This window comes from Muntiacus reevesi, chromosome 10, assembly GCF_963930625.1.
Source record: "Muntiacus reevesi chromosome 10, mMunRee1.1, whole genome shotgun sequence".
NCBI lineage: Eukaryota > Metazoa > Chordata > Mammalia > Artiodactyla > Cervidae > Muntiacus > Muntiacus reevesi.
The window spans coordinates 6,473,470-6,494,952 of NC_089258.1; the positions used below are offsets into that span (position 1 = coordinate 6,473,470).

Below are 21,483 nucleotides of genomic sequence, written 5' to 3' on the forward strand. Positions count from 1 at the left end.
AGTGAAAACAGAAATAAGCCATTGAAGGAAGTTGGCACCATGCTTCCTGTAACCCCTCTCTCCCATCTTTCTGCGTTGCTCCAAGTCATGTTACTTGATGTGTCTTCACCTGCTACCTGCTGTGCATTTCTCAGGTCACGGGACCTAGAGGCTCCATTTCTGTCTGCAAGGCACAGCCTGCAGTGCAAAATGCAGCCAAATGGTCCCAGTTTGGAAATGGAGGTGACACGTCAGTGGCAGAAAATAATATTATTGCCATGAAACAGAGGCTGTCATTGAGAAAAGTACAATGAGATCTTTGTAAGGGGCCCTCCATGCGGGGCAGAGGGAACGTCCTTTGCCCTTTCCGTCTGGTGATGGGTGGGCAGAGGCTCTAGACACACACCCGGTAGGCGGCATCCAGGCTAGCTGAGGGGGCATGGAGATGGCAAGGGTGCCGCTTGTTGAAAGTGCTGCTGGTGTCCTGGGGGCTCTGTGACCGTCAGAGTTCAGACCCCAGAGTCTCTAGGAAGCAGGCAAGAACAGTTATCTCCATTTTATAGAGGGGAAGACCGGTGCCAGAGGGCCAGACACTCACCCCGTTCACCAGTGCAGGTCACAGGTGTGGGAGTGCACACCTGCAACTGTGGCCCCACCCCCTGCCACCTGTGTGACCTCTGCTTTAAGCCCCAGCTGCAGACTGGGGATAGTTGTCGCAGAGATCGACTGTGGAGGCATCAGAACAGGACCCGGCCCTCAGTCAGCACTCAGCTGTGGTGGTTATTATTGTTCCATCTCACATCAGGTACCAGAAACCTCCCATCTCCACGGAAATGCCCTCTGGATCGCTACTCTCTACAGAGCCAGAGGAAAGAGGTTCCAACTACAGGAGTTCTGACGTGACTGTTTGCTGGGAGCGGGGGTTCTCTAAGTGTGGTCAGCAGACTGGGTTCCCTGATGTGACTTGGGGTGCCTCTTAAAACATTCAGTTTCCTGAGCCCTACCCAACCTCTTGACCTGGAGGGTGCTGAGGGGACCTGTGAATCTGTATTTGAATCTGGTGATTGTCACGTGAGCTTGGGGAGCTATTGGAAAGTCGGGCTCTTGGAGGTCCATGCCAGATCTGCAGGCTCTAGATGGCTAAGGATCTTGCCTTAGTCCTCAGGACGTTTGTCCTGTGTTACGGTTTGATCATGGCTCCTCTGCCTCTTTTGTCTTTATAAAAATTATTTGACTGCTCTGGGTCTTGGTTGCTGCACACAGGCTTCTCATTGTGGTTGCTTCTCTGGTTGCATCTCTCGGGCTCTAGAGCCCAGGCTCAGTAGTGGTGGCACATCGGCTTAGTTGTTCTGCGACATGTAGGATCTTCCTGGACCAGAGATGGAATCTGTGTCCCCTGTATTGGCAAGTGGAGTCCTAACCGCTGGACCGCCAGGGAAGCCCTGTCTCTTTCGTCTTCATCCCCACCCCCTCCGCCCCTCGCCACTCCACTGATGCATGGCTGAATGAATGATGTGATGAGCTTATTTGCTCATGGGACTTGGTTTCCTGCTTCATCTGCATATTGTGCCAGTGGACCAAGAATCCTGGGGGTGGGGAGGAGGGTCTGGTGTTGACAACGTTCACTGGTTGTGTTCATTTTTCCCGAAGCAACTGTCTCTTTAGCACTGCCCTCATTTCTGTCGTCTGCCCCTGGCCACTGCGGCCCAATCAACTGTTGGAATGGTTGGAGGAGGGAAGTTGGAGGGGAAAACCCGGAGCCTGAGCATCAGCCTGAGGTCATGAATAGGGACTGCTCCTTCTATCTTTTGGAAGGAAGTGGGGATGCTGGTCCTCTCATGAGGGAGCTTGCTCTCTGAGTGCGCAGGGTGGTCCCTGAGCACCACGGAGGACTCAGCAGTCATCTCTGAAGCCCCTTGGCTTATCCAGCTCTTCCTAGAGAGCCGTGCTGGTGGAGGCAGAAGGCCTACATCAAGGTGAAGGGCCTTCCTGGCTCGGAGCGTCCCTGGGGCACAGCCACTGCTTGTCATTTCCTCATCCACGTGGCGCTTGGGTTTGCTCCCTGCCTCTGATGGGTCCATGTGTGAACACACACATGCACTGGAATATGAATGCGTCTGTAATCCATACTTTGATTATTCCCTTTGCATCATTTCATTTGACTTGGGTTAGAAAGTGCTTACAGGAAAACCCAACCACATCAGACGAAAGTCTCTGAGTCCAGGACCTGAGTTGTCCCCACAACATCTGCCTGTGGGCTGGCAGTTAGAAAGCCACATTATCTGATGGGCTGTGGGCATGGGTTCTTTCTGTCCGCTCCGCCTCACAGCCCCCCCAAGCCCCACGTGGGTGAAAGTGTACATTTCACCTATGGACATGAGTGCCTTCTGAAGCCAACGCCACAGAATGGGGCCAGCTCAGATGTCGCTGTGCAAATCTTGGCCACGAATTGCTGGAACTGCAAGAACCCATGCACTCCTTGGGATATTTTGGCCTGACTACCTATTGCCTGGTGCCAAGCAGAGCAGAGGAAAAGAGTGAAAAAGATGAATCCTTCTGGATTGTAGCCCCGGCTTCCTGAAGGGCTAGCACACACATCCATAGATGCTGTTCTCGTGAAGGAGGCCATTCATGAGTTGAGCTCATAGCCCAGTGGGATTTAGAGTCTGTTAGCCCCTTCTGGGAGCTTTCCAGGTTGCTCAGTGGTAAAGAATCCGCCTACCAGTGCAGGAGATGCAGGAGATGCGAGTTTGACCCCTGTGTTGGGAAGATCCCCTGGAGGAGGAAATGGCAACCCACTCTGGTATTTTTGCCTGGGAAATCCCATGGACAGAGGAGCCTGGCAGGCTACAGTCTTTGGGGTCACAAAGAGTTGGACACAGCTGTTCGACTGAACAACAACAATAGTGTATCCAAAATAATTGCACTTTAACATACAAGCATTCCTTGGTGGCTCAGACGGTAAAGAATCTGCCTGCAATGCAGGAGGCCTGGGTTCGATCCCTGAGTCAGGAAGATCCCCTGGAGAAGGGAATGGTAACCCACTACAGTGTTCATGCCTGGAAAAGCCTGGTGGACTGCAGTCCATAGGATCACAAGAGTTGGATACAACTGAACACACACACGTGGAGGCCCTTCTGGAAGCAGAGACAGTTCTCTTTGGGTCCTAGACCCTATTTCATGGACATTGTGGCATTTACCCTAATCTATTCAGGGTGTGTTGCCTGGCCTCTGGCCCTGAGAACTGGCAGTTACAGCTTTAGGAGTCACCCCAGGCCACAGAAGGGTGACGTCATCTCTTAAGAAGGCATCTCCATCCTACGTGATCAGGTCTAACTCCTGTACACAGAGGGTGGAGAGTCCCATTACTGGTTGCTCCTGGAGCCTATTCTCTGAGTTTCCAGGGAGCAGGATATCCTGGTGGTTGGGTATGTCCTGTTAGCCTTGTTGCCCAGAGTGACAGCTAGAACTGGGGGGTGTGGTTGGGAATATGCCTGTGATAGACTTCAGCAAGGTCTTTCTGACCTTTGTTGAGAGGGACAGGCTTCTGACAGTCAGCATCGCATGGGCTCAGGGTTCTGCATGGCTAGATAAGAGCCTGCCTGACACATATGTGTCCAAGGAGACCCTTGTTCCCTGTGCTGGCTGAGTGAGCTGGCAGAGATTTCCGGAGTGCATGGATCTGGCGCTACCCATTACTACATGGCCCGCGGCATCCACGGAAGCTGGCTGCCTGATGAACAGCAGCATGAGTCTGGACCAAAGCCTTGACCCCCTGGCTCCTTCTTCTCTTGGGATCTTTAGCACTGTTCTCCTCTTCTCATGTGAAATCTGACAGGGGAGCCCCTACGTGGCAAGTGAGACTGATGAAAGAGGGCAGCTGTTGCTCGCTGGTGGGCCATGGGAGAGCCCGGATCCTCTTCCACTTCTTCCTTCCCCTCCGTCTTGGCAGCTCCTCTGCCTCTGGGAAATCCTAGGGCTTGGGGAAGCACAGTTGGAAACCACCCCACTGCGTTCCATAACTCCCCCCACCCTGCCTGCTTACCTTCTCTCCAGAGCCTGGTGCTGTGACTGGTCCCTGGACAGCCTCAGTGCTGAGTTGCAGGGGAGAAGTCAGAAGTGATTAGTAAGATGGGACATACCCACTAGTCACTTAGGAAAACTAACCATGAGGTACGTTTTCAGTGGTTTTCTTGAAGGCACCTCCTGTTCAAGGCAGGAACTAGGACGGAGCAGCTGTTTCATCTCCCTGCCCAGTTTGGCCCCGGACTGCTATGGTTTTCATCAGGGTGTCTTTTCATAATAGGTGAACATTCTGTCCTTCTTTATACGATTAATCGTACACGGTGTCTTAAAGGGATAAATGACTGTCATAGGCAAGGGTTGGCAGAAGGGTCTGCCTTTTTCTACCTGCTGTCCATCGCTCTGATCCCTGATCACTCCATTGGGGGCCCTTTTCCCGGCTTTCCCCTTTCTCCTCTTTGAAAGGACTTCCCTGTTTCTTCTCGGGAAATGATTGTTTTCTCTGGGCTTTGAGGGCTCTGCCTCCAACTGGCTGCTGTTGTTGGGTGAAGCCATTTACCCAAATTCCTTGCTTTTAGTCTGTCTGAACTGCCATGGTAATGACCCAGGGGAATGACAGTGAGTAGAAATTAGAGTTCTTTCTGGTTAACCCCTATGGGAGCTAGCGCTCTTTGAATGTGACTAAATGTTCCCCTAATGATAGGGAGGATGCTGCGGGGGTGGGGTCCCTGTGGCTGAGGCTGACTGTTCTCTGAAGGGAAATTCTGCGATGAGCCAGTTGCAAACCTCGGCTGCACACTGGAATCCCCTGGGGAGTTTTCCCCAAGCCCAGAGACCAGAACTTCTGATTTGACTGTGCTAGGTAGGCGGTGGTGGTGGTTTAGTCGCTAACTCATGTCCAACTCTTTGCGACCCCGTGGACTGCAGCACACCAGGCTCCTCCTCCCATGGGATTTTTCCAGGCAAGAACGCTGTTGTGGGTTGCCATTTCCTTCTCCAGGGGATCTTCCTGACCCAGGGATTGAACCCGCGTCTCTTGCATTGCAGGTGGGTTCTTTACTGCTGAACCACCAGGAAAGCCCTCTAAGTAGGTAGGTTGGTAGTTTTAAAGCTTCCATTGGTGGCCAGCCTTAAGAGTCAAATCTAGGTGCCTAGTCCAGCGGTTGGATTTCTGTTGAAACTTAATGAAGATCTGCCAAGGTTTCCTAAAAGCTAGAGGTGCCTTCTGCCCTCAGTTCTCTGCTGTATCCTGGCCTCTTTGCCATGGGAGGGTGATTCCAGTGGCGTGACCTGGAGTGTGTGGATCCTGTAGCTGGATACCCTTCAGAAACTTAGGAAACGGGATGGGGCTGAGCTCAGGTCACTGAAAAGGGTCTCCTCCTTCAGGTGCTGTCCTCGGTGTCCTGGAAGGTTTTGTTTAGCTGGTACCTAGTAGGGCGCTGGTAGGACTTTGCAGAATCCCATGGACAGAGGATCCTGGCAGTCTGCAGTTCTTAGGATCACACAGCGTTGGACACAGCTGAAGTGACTTAGCACTCATGCACATGACGTGGAGTCAGGGTGGGTGAGAGATGATGGACAGTACAGCGTGGGATGAGAGGGGATGCTGAAGGCAGAGTGGAGCTGGGATATGGACTGCCAGGCCCAGTCCTGTGGACCACCTGCTGTGCTGGTTTCCCCGAGGAAACCCTACTGTCTTTAGGTTGAGTCAATAGTGTTTATGACCTAATCTCCCTCTAATGATAGGTCAGACCTGGAATCCTTCCCTGTGGAGAGCCTGTGAGAGAAAAATCAAAGGGGCCTGGTAATAACATAGATACTTTTAAGGCAAGCATTCATATGGTCTGTCTCAGCTCCTCTCTCTCTTTCTCTCAGCTGGGAGAAACTGGAGCATGTTCCAGAGGGTGGAATTGCAAAGAACAGCCCAGGCAGGGCTGGGAGAGGTCCAGCAATCAGAAGCCCAAAGTTTAATTTTCCCTTTCTAGTACTTTCTGTTTGAGTGTGATCTCATATACTTCTATGGCTTCCCTGGTGGCCCAGGAGGTAAAGAATCTGCATGCAATGCGGGAGACCTGAGTTCGATCTCTGGGTCAGGAAGATCCCCTGCAAAAAGGAATAGCTACCCATTCCAGTATTCTTGCCTGGAGAATTCCATGGACAGAGGAGCCTTGTGGGCTCCAGTCCATGGGATCAGGAAGAGTCAGACACGACTGAGCGATTTTCAGTCATTCAGTATATTTCTAGATGGCAATTTCCATGTCTGTAAGATGAAGATAATAAATTCCTGTTACTTAGGGTTATATGCAAGGTAAGTGAGACTGTGCTGTACATGATTATTGTGACACTTTTGGCACTTATGTGAGTCAGTGGATCAATGTTCAATGGATCTGTCTACCTATCTAATCTATGATTTAGCCAGCATCTCTATTCTGTATCTAAATATCAATATCAATTGGGGCTTCCCAGGTGGTAAAAAATCTGCCTGCCAATACTGGAGATATGGGTTTGGTCCCTGGGTTGGAAAGATCCCCTGGAGAAGGAAATGGCAACCCACGCTAGTATTCTTGCCTGGAGAATCCCTTGGACAGAGGAGCCTGGTGAACTACAGCCCATTGGATTGCAAAGAGCTGGACGTAACCCAGAGACAGATGGCATGGCATCTAAGCTATCATCATCTGTCATTTTTCTTATATATCTAGTTCATATTTCTAGCTGTTTCTTACCTATGTAAATCAATATCATCTGTTTAATCCCTCTATCTAATCTGATATCTCAACATTCAAAAACAAGATCATGACATCCCATCCCATCACATGTCAAATAGATGGGGAAAAAGTGGAAACGGGGGTAGATTTTGTCTTCTTGGGCTCCCAAATCACTGCAGAGGGTGACTGCAACCATGAAATTCAAAGACGTTTGCTCCTTAAGAGAAAAGCTATGACAAAACTAGGCAAAATTTTAAAAAGCAGAGACATTACTTTGCCAACAAAGCTCTGTAAAGTCAAAGCTATGGTTTTTCTAGTAGTCATGTATGGATGTGAGAGTTGGATCATAAAGAAAGCTGAGCGCCGAAGAATTGGTGCTTTGAACTGTGGTGTTGGAGAAGACTCTTGAGAGTCCCTTGGACTGCAAGGAGATCCAACCAGTCCATCCGAAAGGAGATCAGTCCTGGGTGTTCACTGGAGGGACTGATGTTGAAGCTGAAACTCCAATACTTTGGCCACCTGATGTGAAGAGCTGACTCAATGGAAAAGACCCCGATGCTGGGAAAGATTGAGGGCAGGAGGAGAAGGGGATGACATGGGGCAGGATGAGATGGTTGGATGGCATCACTGTTTCAAAGGACATGAGTTTGAGCAAACTCTGGGAGATAGTGAAGGACAGGGAAGCCTGGTGTGCTGCAGTCCAGGCGGTCACAAAGAGTCAGACACGACTTAACTGTTGAACAACAGTCTCTCTAGTACTGTTCATCTCTCTCGATCCAAGGATGCAGTCACGTACCAGCTGATTCCAGATGAGTTATCTCCCTTTCCTGCCGCTTGGGGAGATCAGAAAGAAATTCAAGCTTAATCTTCACCCCATGTTAATGGAATTCATGTTTCCAACCCAGCAGGAGAAACCATCATCTATAAAAAGCCCTTTAAAATGACTTCTTATACAAAAATTTTTTTTTCACTTTTTTTTTGCCCTCTGAATAATCGCTGAAAGAATTTGGGGCTTAATTTTCTTGACAATTCATTTGACCCCACAGATGCAAAGCAGTGTCATCAACAAGCAGCTCATCCAGTGAATAACTCTTGCTAGATTTGACTTTTTAGCCAAAAAAGGAATTCAAATGGGGCCAGTTTTATAATGGGTTGTTATCATGCTGTTGAGCACCTGGACCCCTCGTTTTTCATGGTGGATTCATGCAAGGAGGTCTGCATTCCCTTGCACAAGCATCACTCTTCCCACAGCCTCAAGACTTGTCGCGCTTCCAGTGCCTGGCCTCGGGTCAGTCCTCTGGCAGTGCTGGTGACAAATTCTTCTCTAGGGGCTGTTTTGGCAAAGGAACTTTTAGCCTTAGAGGGCCTCACACTCAGAGACGCGTGGCGTAACAGTCCTATGGGACTCAGAGCTTGCTCCTCTCTGGCAGACTGGCCAGGGACCTGTTCCTCTCTTGTGGGATCAAATGAAGGGACTGTGTCAGATCCCTCAGAGGTGACAGCATTGGGCCCTGATGGTTGGTGCCTGGTATTTTTTTTTTTTTTTAATGTATTAAAATGTATTTAAGAAACACAGAATGTGTTTTGTTTTTAAATGTATTTTATTGAAATATACTCAATTTATAAACCTGTTAGTTTCAAGTGTATAGCACAGTGACTCAGCTACACATACACACATGCAATTCTTTTTCAGATTCTTTCCCTTCCGGGCCACTATAAAATACTGAGCATCATTCCTTGTGCTGTACAGTGGGTCCTTGTTGGTTTATCTGTTTTATAACGTGCTTTTGTGCTCAGTTGCTTCAGGTGTGCCCGACTGTAGCCCGCCAGGCTCCTCTGTCCATGGGATTTCCCAGGCAGGAATACTGGAGTGGGTTGCCATTTCCTTCTATCGGGAATCTTCCCAATCCAGGGATCGAACCCTTGACTCCTGCGTCTAACGCATTGGCAGGCAAATTCTTTACCCACTGAGCCACTGGGAAAGCCCCGTTTTTATATATCTCAGTGTGTATATATTAGCCAAACCTCCTAATTTATCCCTTCCCACACGTTCCTCTTTGGTAACCGTGAATTGGTTTTCCATGTCTGTGGATCTATTTCTGTTTTAGAAATTAGTTCGTTTGTATCTTTTTTAAAAAAAGATTCCACATATAAGTGAATTCATATGATATTTGTCTTTCTCTGTCTGGCTTACTTCACTTAGGATGATAATTTCTAGGTTCATCCATGTTGTCCATCCAGGCAGACAATGCTTTTTTTCCTATATTCGCTTCTGCTTCTTTCATGCAGCTGGGAATCTTTATTATTGTCATTTATTTATTTTTTGCTTTGGCTCCTTAGCTCCACAAATCATGGAGGTAGGAAAAAATGGCAGAACAGATCCTTGGTTAAAGCAAAAAGAGAGTGTAGTTAGAAAACTATGTCCTGAGGGATTGGCAGATAATTTGGGGGTCGCTCTGAGCCCGGTTCCCTCATGGCTTCCCTCGTGGCTCAGTCAGTAAAGAAGATGCCTGCAGTGCAGGAGACCCAGATTTGATCCCTTGGTCAGGAAGATCCCCTGGAGAAGGGAATGGCAACCCACTCCCGTATTCTTGCCTGGAAAATCCCGTGCCTGGCGGGCTATGGTCCATGGGGTTGCAAAGAGTCGGACATGACTGAGCGACTTCCACTTCACTTCACTTCATTGAGCCCTGTGGAGGGGGGTGGACTTTGTATTTTGGAGACAGTGTAGGTTTTGCTTCAGAGTTAAATGCAAGCCCCACAGAGTATCCCAACAACAGGCTCAGAGCTGGTGGTTTGTTTTAGCATCTTTTAACATAATTGGATGGGGGCTTCAGCCCTGTGTGTAGAATGGGCATTTAGTTATTGTCCAAATTGGATGCACTTTTGAGAGTGAGAAGGCTGCTCCTAACTGTTATGCTTGGTGAGCTGCAGTCCACGAGGTCACGGAGTCAGACGTGACTGAGCGACAGAACAGCGATTGTTACGCCAGGGCAACAGCGTAGAGCTGGCTGCCCAGGTACGCCCCAGTATGCGTCACTCTTCCTCCAAGGGGCTTGCATGGAGTTCTCTTGTCCTCTGAATGCCTCTGAAGGGGAATGACCCAGTGGCTGCTCTCTGGACCCATGCACCAACCTGCAAGGAATCGTAGCAGGGAGCTGCATGGTTCCATCCTTTGCACAAGATACAGTAGAAGAAGGTAAGATGATTAGGAAGGAACAGAAAACGGATACAGTTTATTGGAGTCTGTGCCCCAGTGCAAACCCTGTACACTGCATTTCTTTTCTTTCTTTCTTTCTTTTAAAGCCTACAGCATCTGATATTCCCAGGCAGTCTCCCATCCAAGTACTAACCAGGCCCGACCCTGCTTAGCTTCTGAGATCAGATGAGATCGGGCGTGTTCAGGGTGTTGTGGCTGTAGACTGTACACAGCATTTCTAATCCTTACGTCCACCCTGAAGATAGCTGGGCTTGTCTTCATGCTGTGGGGCTTCCCAGGTGGCTCAGTGGTAAGGATTTCGGATGCCAGTGCAGGACATCCAGGAGACGCAGGTTCGATCCCTGGGTCGGGAAGATCCTCTGGAAGAGGAAATGGCAACCCACTCCAGTATTCCTGCCTGGGAAATCCCGTGGACAAAGGAGCCTGGTGGGCTATAGCCCCTGGGGTCACAAAGAGTAGGACACGACTGAGCGTGCACATACGCATCCTCAGGCTGTAAATGAGTAATGGGAAGTCCAGAGAAGCCAGTTGACTTGCCTAAAACCGTGGAGCGTGCACGTGTTAGGGCTGGGCTCTTGGCACTCTTGGACCACAGAATAAAGGGCACTGCTTGCTTTTGAACAGTTAAAGGGCGTGCTCACGGGAATTCTCTGGTGGTTCAGTGGTTAGTGCATGTCACTTCAGTCGTGTCTGACTCTTTTGTGACCCCATGGACTATAGCCTGCCAGCCAGGCTCCTCTGTCCCACGGGATTCTCCAGGCAAGAATACTGGAGTGGATTGCCATGCCCTCTTCCAGGGGATCTTCCCAACTCAGGGACTGAACCCGCATCTGTTAAGTCTCCTGCCTTGGCAGGTGGATTCTTTACCACTAGCACCACGTGGGAAGCTCCCCGTGGTTAGTTCTCTGCGCTTTCACTGTGGAGGGTGTGGGTTCAATCCCTGGCCAGTAAACTTAAGATCTTGCAAGCTACGCTGCATGGCCAAACCAACAAATGAAAACAAACCAAAAATCCAGCCCCTCCCCAAGATAAAGAGTGTGCTCACCAATGCTGCTCTGTCCCCGGCATCCGGATGCTTCACAGACGTCCTGGATGTGGTGCCCACCTGCAGTTTGTGATGGGGCATTGGGCTGCCCCATCCCCAAGACACAGAAAGATCCTTCGACCCAGCTTGTATGTAGAAGTCATTTTTCTGTGATGTGAAGGAAGAACTAGTGATCAGCTAGTGATTGTCTGTCACCGAGCGGGAGACTGCGTCCAGCAGGGGAAGATGCTCGCCGAGATGGTGGTGTGCCGAGCATCTCTGATCTCCCAACAGAAGCACAGGATGGATGCCTTAGCTGTCCTCCTGCATCCCAGGAGGGATTTGGAGAGCAACCAGGAGGAATGACTCATGCCATGCATTCATCAACTGAACTTAATCCCTCTTCTGGAGCCCAGGAGCCCTTCTCTGTGCACAGCCAGATGGCGGCACGCAAGCTGCTTCAAAGGTCTCCTCGCCCTTGCCTGGGCCCCATCTCTCCCCATTTCTCTGAATCACTTTGGCTCGGCCCCCACTTGCAAGGGTCATAACGCTCAGCCCTTCACAAGCCTGGCTGGGGAACATCTCGGGCACATGGCATTTTTCGAGGAGGAGCAGGAACAGGGAAGATCAAACAGTTTCTCAGACTTGGGGTTGCAGCTCTCTGCATTGTTTTTTCCTTTATGGAGATCTTCTAAGGAGAAGCATGAGGTCTAACGGAAAGAATTTGAGGCCTCAACTTCTTGATGACACGTCTTCACAGAGCCAGGAATCAAGAGATCTTAATTCGGGTCTTGACCCTCTGCTCATTAGCTCAGGCAAGTTACCCCACGTTTCTGTCTTGGTTTTGTCAGTTGTCAAAAGGGCCAGGATCAGCCTGTCTTGCCTAATAGGGTTGCTGTAAGGATTTTGTGAGACGGTGGGTGTGACACAGCTTGGGCAGGTTGTGTAGGAGGGGAGTAGGCCCTGTAGTCCAGTTTTTTAAAATTTTATTTTATTTTGGCTGCGTCAGATCTTACTTGATGCCTGTGGGATCTTTAATTACAGTGTGCATGATCTCGTTTCCTGACTCGGGATCGAACCCGTGCCCTCTGTGTTGAGGACTCAGAGTCTTAACCATTGGACCACCAAGGAAGTCCCTGCAGCCCAGTTTTGATCCTGACAGTCAAAACTTTTTTTTATTTTAAGAACATTTATGTGGCTGCACTGGGTCTTTGTTGTAACATGCAGGATCTTTGTTGATGCATGTAAGATCTAGTATCCTGACCAGGGATCGAAGCTAGGCCCCCTGTAATGGAAGCCCAGTCTTAGTCACTGGGCTAGCAGGAAAGCCCAGTCAAAACCCTCTATCGTGACACCTGGATCCTGAGAGCTTTGAAGGGCTAACTTTGCTTCCTGGTGGCAGTTGACTTTAGCAGTCATTTCTCATTTCATTATACACCTCTCCTCTTATTCTTTTTCACTGAGACTCAATTAAAATGGGCAGTGTGGCTCCGACATGACATTTCCTTGGGCGTTACAGAGGTAGCTCTTTACTGTCACCCAAATTTCTTTCCTGGCTGAAAGCATTCAGCTCTGTTTATTGGCGAGTTCTGCCATTCCCTCCCCAAGAAAACATACTTTCCATCTTAGTTTGGTAAAGGAAGATTTTCTTTGCTGAATTTTATATCCTGCTTAGTGGGGTATTCAGAATATCTGATCATTTTCTCTCTTTTAAAAAGATTTTAAAAACTGAATTAATTTTTGACTGTGCTGGGTCTTTGTTTGCGCTCGTTTTCTCTAGTTGGGGTGAGTGGGGGCTGCTCTAGTTTTGGCGCTTGGGCTTCTCACTGTGGCAGCTTTTCTTGTTGCCGAGAACAGGCTCTGTTGTGGTGCGCAGGCGCGTGGTATCTTCCTTGGGACCTGTGTCCCTGCGTCAGCAGGCGGATCCTTAACCACCGGACCACTAGGGAAATCCTAAAGCTTTTTTTTTTAACGTGGAGAATTTTTGAGGTCTTTATTGAATTTGTTACAATATCGCTTCTGTTGTTTCATATTTTGATTTTTTTTTAGCCGCAAGGCATGTGGCATCTTTTTAGCTCCCCAACCAGGGATCGAACCTAAACCCTCTGCATTAAAAGGCGAAGTCTTAACCACTGGGCCACTAGGGATGTCCCATGTTCTCTTTTTATAGTTTAGAAAAAGGTGCTTTTAATTGATGGTTGGCTCAAAGGGCAGGTAAAGCCTCAACATCAAAATCTCTGTTGCTGGGGGATGGACACCTGACCCCAGGCTCTAGGCGTGGGCTGTGTCTGGGACATGGAGGTGATTTGTTGCAGTCACCTCATTTTGCAGCTGGAACACTGAGGCCCAGGGCTTTCTCCAGGTCTGTGCCCTTTCTCTGTAGGGCACACTTATGTCTGTAGCTGGTGCAGCTTCTGTGTATTTTAGCCGCCTACCGACAGTGAGTGCTGATAATGGCCAGAGAAGCTGGCCCATTGCACAGACATGCATCTCTAATAGTAAGCCTACTTTCCAGAGGATACCTGAAAGTGGTCTTGCTGTCCCACTTTGAAATGTGAGTTTTCATTAAATGACAAGGCCTCTTAATGAAAGACAAACTGGAAAAGTTGATCAATAAAAGGCAATAGGTTCTGCTACGTCAGGAGATGGAAGGCTGTTGTTCATTCTGGGTCCTTTGGCTTGTGTGGACGGGCTTTTGTTTTGATAGAATCAGGGGATCCAAAAGTCACATGCTGTGAGACATTTCTGCCTCTCTGACAGAAATCCTCTCTTTGTGCTGTCCTCTTGCCAGTTGAAGATGTCCTCTGGCGACTGATAGCTTTTCCATCCATGATTCTGCCAGAAAATGCTATTTTCCTGATTACCTTTCCTCCTCGTGGATTGGTTTGGCCCTGTCTTTTCCTCATTCTCTTTGTCTTTAAGGCAATTTGCAAAAAGACAGTCTATTCTTATTGTTTCTTCTTAGGAATTGCATCAAGAGGAGATGCTCAGTAACTGGAGTCTCATCGGTTTAGGCTTCATTCACTTATTCTGTCATTATTTATGTGTGAATAAATGTATTGGCTTACACACACTATATTGGCTCTTTAAAAATAAAAAAATATATAATTTATTTACCATAAAATTCACTCTTTTAAAGTGCACACATTTTTTTTAGGGTATTCACAGGATTGTGCAAACATCACTCCTCTAATTTCAGAACGTTCCTTGTGTTGTTCATCAGTCACTCAGTCGTGCCTGACTCTTTGCGACCCCATGGACTGTAGCCCGCCAGGCTCCCCTGTCCATGGGATTTCCCAGGCAAGAATACTGGAGCGGGTTGCCATTTCCTTCTCCAGAGGATCTCCTTGACCCAGGGATTGAACCAGAGTCTCCTGCGTTGCAAGCAGATTCTTTACTACCGAGCCACCAGGGAAGCCCTTAGAACATTCTTACTATTCCCCAAAGAAGCTCCATATTAATTAGCAGTTACTTGTAATTTCCCAGACCATTGCAAAAACGAAAACAGAAAGTTCTCTGCTGATTTGCCTGCTCCGGACATTTCATAGAAATGGAATCACACAATGTGTGGTGTTTTCTGTCTGGCTTCTTTCCCTTAGTATGATGTCTTCAAGATGCACATTGTTGAATGTATTAGTACCTTACTCCTTCTTATGGACAAAAAATATGTCGTAGAATGTACTACATTTTGCTTATCCATTGATCAGTTGATGGATTTAAGGCTGTTTCCACTTTTTGGCTTTTCTGAATGAATATTATCACTTGTAGGCAAGTTTTTATGTGGACATACATTTTCCTTTCCCTTGGGTATCTTTGCAGGAGCAGAATTGCTGGCTCACATGGTAATTCGGTCTTTAACTTTTTGAGGAACTTTCAAACTGTTTTCCCAAAGTGAAATTTTACATTCTGACCGACAGCGTCCAAGGGCCCCAATTTCTCCATACCTTCACCAACACCTATTGCTTTCTCTTTAGGATTACAGCCATCCCTAGGGGTGTGAGGTGGTATTTCATTGTGGTTTTGACTCTAGGCTTTACTGTAAAGCCAGTCCACTTGTTCATGGACCTTTAGTCACACTTTTCTTGACCCACGACGTGAGAACTTGGTTTTGAGTATGTTTTCCTCACTCTGCATGGGGATATCGGATATGAAAAGTGTAAAGATGTTCCTAGAGATGAGAAAGAATAATTGAAATTAGGAATGTCCCAGATAAACAGGCTTCCCTGATGGCTCAGCGGGAGACGTGGATTGGGTCCCTGGGTCGGGAAGATCTCCTGGAGGAGGCCATGGCAACCCACTCCAGTATTTTTGCCTGGAGAATCACATGTACTGAGGATCCTGGTGGACTACAGTTCATGAAGTCACAAAGAGTCAAACATGACTGAGCAACTAAGCATGCATACATGCAGAAAAACAGGGCTTTCTGTCCTCACCCCTGACAGTCCCAGAAATCCTCACTCTGGGGTTCACTGTCCCTGGCTGGCTGGAATGGCCACTTCCTTCCCTTTCAGACGCCTCTCTGCCCCTCCAGATGCACTGCTGTGTCACCATGGGTCCCGGAGTGAGTCCTGTTTTGCTGTCTTTTATGAGTACCCTTTATGCTGCTTGGACTTCCTTGGTAGCTCAGTCGGTAAAGAATCTGACTGCAGTATAGGAGACCCGGGTTCAATCACTGGATCGGGAAAGATCCGCTGGAGAAGGAAATGGCAAACCACTCCAGCATCCTTGCCTGGAAAATCCCTTGGACAGAGGAGCTGGTGGGCTTCAGTCCCTGGGTTGCCGAGTCAGACATGACTGAATGATTTCACAGTGTTTATTCTGCTTTATGGTGGAGAGGGCAGGTAAGAGGTCTTGTGCCGGGGAGGTAACTTGGCCAAGGCCTTGGAGCCTCATTGCTCCAGTGTTCTCTCTGACACCTTCTGTAGACTGCCAGGCCAGGGCAGTCTCTGCCGAGGACCGGAGATCTCCCAGGCTAGTCTGTGCCTGCCTCAGACGGACATCTCTGCTTTCCATAGGCCAGCATAATAAAACTAATCACATCCTGCATCTGTTGCTCACAGTCTTTACTCAGGGTTGCTTTCTGCCTCTGTAAGATCAATTGGTGTTCAGTCGCTCAGTCATGTCTGACTCTTTGCAACCCCATGGACTGCAGCATGCCAGACTTCCCTGTCCTTCACTATCTCCTGGAGTTTGCTCAAACTTATATCCATTGAGTCAGTGATGACATCCAACTAACTCATCCTCTGTTGTCCCCTTCTCCTGCCTTCTGTCTTTCCCAGCATCAGGGTCTTTTCTAACGAGTCAGCTCTTCTCATCAGGTGGCCAAATTATTGGAGCTTCAGCTTCAGCATCAGTTCTTCCAATGACTATTCAGGATTGATTTCCTTTAGGATTGACTGGTTTGATCAAGAAGGTGGGAAATAACCCCCACTTCTGAGGAAATTGCAGAACAGAGAGGTTAAGTGACTTGCCCAAATCCACCCAACTAACATGAGGCTGAAGATGACTCAGACCCTGGTCATCTGGATCTCTGGTCAGCGCCCGTCCTGCTTGGCATGTTGCTGTGGTCATCAGGTGTGACGCATGGTTTCAGTGCATGCCCTGGATCTCAGAGGACTCTGTTGTCGCTTTCCGGGTGCTTCTGATGTCATAGTGATGAACACCTCATAAAACTGTGAGCTGAGAACAGTGCTGGGTGGCTGGGGCTGCATTGATGTGGTTGGAGAGAGAGATAACAACCTGGGAGGATGTGGTCCTTCCCAGTGCCGTTTCGGTATTAGTCTGTGTAATCTCTGTGGTTTCCTCCACTATGAAACCCTGTTCATTCATCCATCAAGTCATTCACACATTCGTGGTCTTTATTAGGCCACTTGGCAGGTTCTGGTCTAGCCATTAGGATGGCAGATATGGGCTCTATTCTATTCTATTGCTGCCTACTGGGGAGACCCACAAAGAAAGGATTACAATAAAATGTGATCATTTTAATTTTTAAAATAAAAGAAAAATTTTGTTTGGCTGTACTGCATGGCTTGTGGGATCTTAATTCCCTAACTAGGGATCGAACCTGTGACCTCGGCAATGAAAGTGTGGAGTCTTAACCACTGGACTTCTGGGGACTTCCCAAAATGTGACCATTTTTAGATGAAGGGTCAGGGGCAACAGAGACGAAGAAATATTTAAAATGGGCCAGAGATGGTTATGGAAAAGCTTCCCCAAATAGGCCCAAGACTTGGATGAAGGCGCTGAAGGCTGGCCAGTATTCTGTCCTGGAGTCTGATTGTGGAGTGGACATTAGGAGGAGGTGTCCAATTAAAAGAGAGGCATGGGTGAGTGGATTGAGGCATGTGGAGTTAAGTAAATAAGAGTGTGGAATGCTTTAGAATTTACAAGGAGATCAGTTTTGCTGGGTGTATATATATTACCCTGATGATTATGGGGCCATAATGCCAGTTATTATCACTGTTATTTAACATTATCCTGAAAGTCTTAGTCAATGTAATATGACAGGAAAAATAAGAAGTAACACTGTTGGAAAGCAAAAACCAAATGATTGATATTTGTTAGGTGGTTTACCTTAAATACTCAAAGGAATTAACTGAAGAAAATAATTAGCTTTAAGAAGAAAGCTTATTAAGATGACTGAGTATGGAAATATATTATTAAAAATTAATAGCTTTGCCATATGCCAGAAAGAACCAATTGGAAAATATAATTTAAAAATCCCATTCACAATAGCAGCACAAAATATAAAGTAACCAAGAATTACGAGAATACATTTGTATGTTTTGGACCCAAGAAAATACTTTAATCAATTAAAAAAGTGCTATGTTAATGAATAAAAAGACCTAATACTCTGAAGAAGCAGATTATTTAGAGATTAATTATAAATTCAGTGTGATTCCAACCAAAACTTAAAAAAGTGTTGTTGTTTTTTTTCTTTTTTTGGACACCTGACTGAATCTGAAGTTCTGGTGGAAGAATCAATAGGTAATAAGAACTAAGAGAAATTTGTAAGAAGCATAATGAAGAAAAGGATGAGACCTCTAGATATTTTAAAAATATAATAATTTAGGTGGCATGGTCCTAGCTCCAGAAGAGACACATACATCAGTAGGAAAAAATAGAAAATCCGTAAGTGCCAACTGTATTTAAATATTTGGTGTATGAAAAAAATAACATTTCTAACTCATAGTGGAATGATAGCGTAGTTACAGTATTATGCTGAGATAGTTAACTATTTGAAAAACAAGGAAAAGTAAACTCCTTACCTCAAGTCATATGCAAAAATACCTTCCAAATGGGTTAATGTTAAATTTCAACAACAAAGTCAAAAGAGAAGCAGAAAAAAAATATAATCAAAGGGTCATAGAAGGTATTTCATCAAAGGTAGAAATCACAAAAGATGGTGACACTGGACTACACAGAAATTAAAACCCCCATCACAGTAAAATAATTAAAAGAAAAACAAGCAGTAGGAAATTTTATTTGCAATATACGACTTAGAGTTGATAATATTTAAAATATGAAATCATGACATTTTAATGAAAGATGCTTTAATAGTGAATGTAAAGGGTATGCACAAGGTATTCACAAAAGAAAAATAAATCTCCTATTAAACTTAAGCAGAAATATTCATCTGGATGAATAATGAAAGAAATACAAGTTAACTTAGCAATGAGCTAAGTTTTGTCTACCAAATTTTCAGATGTTTAACCCAATGTTTCCGTGAAATGGGCCTCATAGACTGCTGATAGGTGTTTACGTTGGGATGACCTTTGTGGGGGGCAGTAAGACACTAGTTAACAGGAACTTTAAAATTGTAGTAGCATTGACACATATACACTACCATGCACAAAGTAAATAGCCAATGAGAAGCTGCTCTATAGCACAGGGAACTCAGCTTGGTGATCTGTGACGACCTAGATGTGGGGATGGGGGCGGGTGGGAAAGAGGCTCAAGAGGGAGGGGATATTTGTACATACATAGCTGATTCACATTCTTATAAAGCAATTATGCTCAATTAAAAAATAAATTTAAAAAAGAAAAAGTTTATGAAGAAAAAATATTCATACCCCTTGATCCAGGATAATCTATGAGCAAACATTTAGTGGTAAGGATGTTCACTGCAATTGTGAGAAAAAATTAGAAACAACCTAAGTGACCAAAATAAGTGATTGATTAAGTAAATTATGGCCACTTCTTGAACAAAATGGTATGGAGTCATTAAAAAAACATTGTGGAAAATATTTATTAATATGAGTATGTTCACAGTGTATTGATGGAAAAAAGCAGGGCTTGATCACGTGTCCAATTTGATTTTACCTTTTTTTAGAGAAAAGCTTTATTGAAGTGTAATTTAAACTATAAAATTACACTATTTTCATAAAGAATATATATGTATGTATAGTGGGTAGGAAAAAAGATTGCATAAGCATACATCAGCATATTAATAGTGATTTTCTTTGAATGATGGAATAATAAAAATTTTTCCTTCAATTTTTTGACATGTAAGTGCTTTCACACTTAAAGGAATTTTATAAAAAGCAAATTCCCTTGAAGTTGTCATTTTCATCTGGGTTGCTATCTCTTACCCTTGTCATTCCTGGGAAGAAAGAAAATATAATGTGAGGCAGTGCTTAAATTTATGTATAGTCGCGCTGGGGTGTTTGTGTAGCGCCTAAACTCTCCACCATCCACACAGTTATAAAGCGTCATGGAAGCTCCCTGAGCAGCTGGGTCCCTTATCCGGCTTAGATCTTGTTGTCCAGATACACTGGCTGCTAGTCAGAATCTTCTTAATCAACAAGAAGAAAAAAGACCCATTGAACTGCCAGCCCTCAGCCCGAGATGGGCAGCACATCATGGGACAAGGGCCGTGGTTCAGACTGCAGAGATGTTATGCTATGTTTTTGAATCCAGTCCAGATTCCTAGGAGGAAAACACCCGTCAATTATGCTGGCTCTAGATAGATCCCAGTCAACACATGACATCACCAACTCTTCCTTCCCTGGCCGCCTTTATTTGGAGGGGATGCAAGGAGAATTGTGCAACGTTGGAACAAACAGTGGAGCACGGATCCCCTGTGCTTTTGTTTCTGGGTTGAACTCCAGCCTGGTGGCCACTGTTCTCTTTATTATACACAGCGAGTCTGTCACAGCGGCTTTGTACAAGTGCGTTAGTCGCTCAGTCGTGTCTGACTCTCTGCGACCCATGGCCTGTAGCTCACCAGGCTCCTCTGTCCATGGGATTCTCTGGGCAGGAATACTGGAGTGGGTGGCCATGCCCTTCTTTGTACAAGCTTTGTGCAAGGGAGGAATCGTTCAGTTGCTAATTAGAGCCCCGTGTTTACGACAGTTCTTGTTTGAACGAGGTGCTCTCGTCCTTATTATGTTATCTGGTGGGTGTCCACATGTGCCGTCCTGAATTACAGTAGGTGTGACCTCACTCTTACTCTGGTCTGAATTTTCAGAGAAAGATGACTGTCACTTGATCCCAGGGTGTGTTTGATTATCTCCTTTGATAGGAGTGTAAATGTGACCTTGTTTGATGAAGGGGCTTGCTGTCCTTTCCTGTTATTGACAGTGACCTTGGGCCGGAGCGTTTCGATATGGCTCTTCACATTACGTATGTCAGTCTGTGTGTTTCATTAGGAAGCTGTAAGTCCTTGAGTTTCTGGTCAGGTTCCCTTCCCCACAAGGATCCAGCAGGAAGGAAAACAGACAGATGCAGTCTTTGCACGTGAAAGCCTTGTGGTGTGACTTTTATTTTTTCGTGATGTTCTGCACAGCCCTGTAATCTCTTATTTTTGGCAGGCCGGCCCCGAATCTGTGGTCGCGTAGTCCCAGGCAACCAAAGGCTGAGACAAACAGAGGAAGTGTCATTACTCACATGTTTCCCCCGCCACCTCATCTTGGCCTGACACGGCCAGCGGCCACCCCCTCTTTGAGGTGGAGCTCCTCAGAGCTGAGTCTGACCCAGCCCTACACAGGGTCCTTTTCAGCGGTCGCCCCCCCAGCCCCTAGGGTCCCCGTCCCTCATTAGTTTCCTGCATGCTTTTCATCATTTGTTTGTAGTCTGGAGTTTATTTATGGCAGACTTTGTGGTGAAAACTGGGAAGTCTCTTTGCAGGGCAAGAATAGAGAACACAGATGTAGAGAACAGACTTCTGGACCCAGCAGGGGATGGAGAGGGTGGGAAGAATTGAGAGAGAAGCACTGAAGTATATACACTACTATATGGAAAATAGCGAGCCAGTGGGAAGCTGCTGTGTAACGCAGGGAGCTCAGCCCGGTGCTCTCGATGACCTAGAGGGGTGGTGGGTGGTGGTGGGAGGTGGGTTCAAGAGGAAGTGGACACATGTACTTAATGGCTGATTCACTTTGATGTATGGCAGAAACCAACACAACACTGTAAAGTAATTATCCTCCAATTAAAAGTGAAAAAAAAACAACTGGGAAGTCTCTTCCATTTTCTTAAAGCAGCCTGGAGGCCACAGGAGGTAGAGTAGGGAGCTTGCCTCCTACCCTTCCGCC

The 21,483-nt window shown here is 46.7% G+C and overlaps 1 protein-coding gene and 1 pseudogene across 2 annotated transcripts in view; one reads left to right on the top strand and one right to left on the bottom strand.

Annotated features, from left to right (window-relative positions):
• Nucleotides 1–21,483, top strand: part of DPYSL2 (dihydropyrimidinase like 2) — a 119,127-nt gene that overhangs the window by 49,364 nt on the left and 48,280 nt on the right. The window lies entirely within an intron of this gene.
• Nucleotides 10,012–10,130, bottom strand: LOC136143882 (5S ribosomal RNA; annotated as a pseudogene).